General features: G+C 33.2%; 1 long non-coding RNA gene across 1 annotated transcript; it reads left to right on the top strand.

Moving 5' to 3' along the window:
* Positions 1–2,970: 2,970 nt before the first annotated feature.
* LOC104084956 (uncharacterized) lies at positions 2,971–4,130 on the top strand. Its single transcript, XR_011409308.1, has 2 exons — positions 2,971–3,385; positions 3,577–4,130. It is a non-coding gene; the product is annotated as an uncharacterized lncRNA (long non-coding RNA).
* Positions 4,131–4,437: the final 307 nt, after the last annotated feature.

The following is a 4,437-nucleotide window of genomic DNA, read 5'->3' as shown; positions in this document are numbered from 1 at the left end:
GTTTAATCTACATATTTTAACCTTAACTTCATTTTTAGTAGATTTTATTTAAGAAAATTAAAAATCACAAAAATTATATGTTCTTGATTTTAAAATATTTAGCTAGTATTTTTATTTTACACTCTTAAAAATATATATATTAATTAATGCAAGAGTCAATGAGTCATTTCCGTGTGGCAAGATTCTTCCTTATCTTTTGTAACAAACTCACATGCTCTCTCAAAAAATGCACATGCCCATACACACTCTTTTTCTTGGCCACCAATTAATCCCTATACCTAGACCTATATATTTTTCACTCACCCAACACACAAAAGGGGATAGATCTGAAAATAGAGAGAAGGGGGAGAGGGCAAAACAGAGACGGAAAAATACAGAGAGGGGATGAATAGGCAGTGAGAAACAACACTTTAGAACAGAGGATTCCACTAATTTTCTCACTATTAACACCATAGAACAAAGGGGCCTCCAAGGTCGTTCTTAAAGTTTGAAATAAATTCGAGGCTGAGCAACAAAAATGCGATTTGGTTGAGAAATCCGAGTTTTTTTTTTTTGAAAAATCTGGTAGTCGAGTTCCTATATGAGGTCGCAGGTTCGTTGGTTCCGTAGGATGTTCGCGATTTATGTCGCTGATTTGGAGTATTCTAAGTCGAGTTAGCGACATCAGATTCATTTGTAACTGTTGGATTATTTCTCTTGTTTAATAAAGAAGACTCGCACCAGAGGTTCCTACTCTTATCCCTCTATTATTTCAAGTTTAACTCCATGTGTTGTTATGTGATATTAAGCATGATATTGGCCCATTGTCTTCTAACTCTTCTGGGTTAAAGTTCTTGATGAAGTCATTAGAAATTTGGAGTATTATACAAAGTTATAAAATCTGTTTTCCATATGAGTTTTAATTTATAAGAAATTTCAAGATTTGCTTTAGGTGAAACTTTGGTCAAGGATATCTTGATTCATCTAGTTCTGACCATTTTCCTTCATAGTTTTTTTTTATCTCTATTGAAATTTAATTTGGTTCCTAATATTGCCAAAATTATTTTCTCACTGCCAAAGGGAATGATAAGTAGTATATTGAATTTTTTTTCATAAATTGGATATGAGAATTCACATGGTTTAGAGCGTGGGTATTTGTGCGTTTTCTTTTAATCTTTTCCCTTTTTTGCATATGGTTTGGGCCCTACTTTGTCAATAACGGTAAATGGGTTGTATGTGCTTGAGAAAAATTCAGGTGATATCTTTAAGTTGTCATTTCTTGTCGGCTTCACATGGTATTAAAATGTAATTATAATGTTTCAAAGCCATCATCTTTGTTTATAATTGTAGATTGCTTTAGGCGCGTAAATAAATCATCGTAACTATGGGTACGGTTCCCGTGGCATAGTCAAGATACGCAAATCCCAATTCGAGTGTGCGTTTCACGTGACTCGACTATAACTTTAAATATTAATAAAAATAAACATGTCGTAAATCGTAGGTGCATTTCATGTGGCGCGGTTTGCAATGTGTACCAAAACGACAAGTGTACGACATCGTGACTTATTCCATAAATACTAAAAACGGTTTTAAAAGTTAAAAATACACAATAGGTTTTCAAACATGTAATGAATCAGATAATTAGGCCAAGTATTAATTATTAAGCGACCGTGCTAAAACCACGGAACTCGGGAGTGCCTCACACCTTCTCCTGGGTTAACAGAATTTCTTACCCGATCTTCTGTGTTCGCGGACCATAAATAGAGTTAAATTTCCTCGATTTGGGATTTTAAAATAAACCGGTGACTTGGGACACCATAAATTATTCCAAGTGGCGACTCTGAAATAAATAAATAATCCCATTTCGATTAATGTCACTTTAATTGAAAAAACTCCCCTTATCCCATATCCCTCGGGAAAAAGGCGGTGTGACACTGTTGCTATTCATTTCTTATTTCCTCTAGCATGTTTTTCCCTCCCGATACTTCCTGTCTAGTTCTTTATTACTGTTATTTATATATACGCTGTTAAATTGTACAGGTTGATTTGTAGGTGCCTTGCCTTAGCCTCGTCACTACTTCGTCGAGGTTAGGCTCGACACTTACCAGTACATGGGGTCGGTTGTACTGATACTGCACTCTGCACTTTCTGTGCATATTTTGGTACCGGCTCGGGTTGATTGAGATTTTTGCTATTGGGCCGCTATCCGGAGACTCAAGGTAGATCTGTCGGCGTTCACAGACCTTGAAGTCCCCGTCTATCTTTTCTGTTCTAATGTTTCTATCATTCAGACAGTTGTATTTCTTTCAAACTATCACTTGTAGTAAATTCTAGAATGCTCGTGAATTGCGACTCCAGATCTGGGTGGTAGTAATTAATATAATTTTTTTTTATATTATTCCGTAATTATTATATTTCATCTTATCTAATTATTGTTATTTACTGAATAGGAATAAGGATTGGTTTAAATGATTCTCTAATGTTGGCTTGCCTAGCAAGTGAAATGTTAGGCGCCATCACGGTCCCGACGGTGAAAATTTCGGATCGTGACAAATTTACTAGACATATTGACTCACAAAAGGATCTCGCCTTTTAATAAATCAAAACAATAAATAACACACATAAATAATAATATTTATATCAAGATTAAGAGTATAAGTATATTTAATGGACTAGAAAATTATTTTATTAAATCAGTATAAAATAATTATTACATAAAGAATACTAAAACAAAATACATAGTTTATAATATATCCTAATAAATAATACTCCGTTGGCTCCATTTCATATGGTCTTATTGATTATGCACAGGTTTAAAAACGAAAGAAAAAAAAAGACTATAATTTATGGTTCGAAATAAGTCATATGACTTATGCGATTATAAATAATCGTATTATGAATAAAATAAATTTTAAATTAAATTAAAGTATCCCTCTAACATAAATGTGTCGTATAAATTAGGATTGACGGAGCAATTTTTTTTTAGGTGTTTTGAATTCTTCAAATTGGAGTAAGAAAGTAAATACTTGTGAAGTTCATAATTTATTTCTCTGATCCGATTTGAGATAAATAATAGAGTAAAGTCGGTTGTTTTCCATCACATGTCTTACTAGCAACTGGCAAAACAGAAGAATAGGAGAGACGCCGGCCTAAGCAGCCGAATTACCACCTGTGACCTGACAAACAAGAGCACCTTTTCTTGTTTTCAACTACAACTCCCTTAATATAAATTCACAACACTTCAGAAATTGTCATCTCCGTTTTTTCTCCTAAATCAGCTGTCCAAATGAAGAACAAGTATTTCCTCTGTTTTCGACCTCTTGAAGTTGCAGAGGACTCTCTTATTCGCAAGCATGGTGTTGATCATCACTCTTCTTCCAAAAAACATCATAAAGAAAATCCAACTGTGAGTCTTTCGTGTTATTTCTTTCGCTTCAGTTTTTTTATTCGCAAGCTTGTTAACCGAAAATCTATCTGAAATAATCTCTTAACGTTGAGAAGATGGACACTTTTCTCCTCACATCCCATTTATAAAAAATACACTGAATTTTATTGCTGTTGGGTTTATGTATAATCTTTTTATGGTTTAATTTGCAGTTGAAAACAAAAGGTAAGAGGCGTAGTAGTAGAAAAGACAAGTCAGTATCAAAAGCAAGCTCTTCATCATCTGAACTTTCTTATTCAACTTCATCTTTATCATCAACTACATCATCATCTTCAACTTTTACAGAAGATGACTTATCAAGATCAAACTCAAACTCATCAATCTCATACGAGCAGAAAGAACCTAAAAATGGTTCAGCAGAATGTGACAAATTAGTCATGAATTTTAGCTCGTTTTGTTTGTATTTTTTTGTTTTCGTTTTGTTTTGCCTCATCTATATGGGTAGGGTTTATTCAATAGTTGCAACATCATTAGGGCTAATAGTTTTGACCTTATTCGGACGCTGGAAATTGGAAAACCCTATGCAGTTGCAGGAAATGAAGTAAGAAAACAGAGAAAGAAATCCCTCTGTAGTCAGCATGGTACGACAACGTTTAATTTCTGAGTTTTTTTCAATCAATTGTGTAAGTTTCTTCTAGGTTTTTGTACACTATCTTTTGCCGTGAAATTCTCAGGCATCACAAATAGAAGGTAAAGGGGTTGAAGACTTCAGTTTTGCAGCTGGATAAAATCTGGAATTTTAGATAAACATCAACTCTCTCTGTTTAAATTTTAATAGTCTTTGCTTTCTTTTTAGTCCGTCTACAAAGAATGTTTTGATTTACTAAATTTTTTTATAAGATTGTCATAACATATTTAAGAGCCTAAGATTTAAAGGATATATTTAGGTTATACATATTTTTAGTTTAATAATATATAATTTAAAAGTCTTTTTTATTTAAATTTTATATCTCGTCAAATTAAGACAGACATAAAATGAACGGGGAGTAATTAGTGTATTGTACAGTTGTATT

This window comes from Nicotiana tomentosiformis, chromosome 7 (genome assembly GCF_000390325.3).
Source record: "Nicotiana tomentosiformis chromosome 7, ASM39032v3, whole genome shotgun sequence".
Classification (NCBI taxonomy): domain Eukaryota; kingdom Viridiplantae; phylum Streptophyta; class Magnoliopsida; order Solanales; family Solanaceae; genus Nicotiana; species Nicotiana tomentosiformis.
Note: the sequence above shows the minus strand (reverse complement) of the source record. Positions and strands in the feature narration are given on the sequence as shown.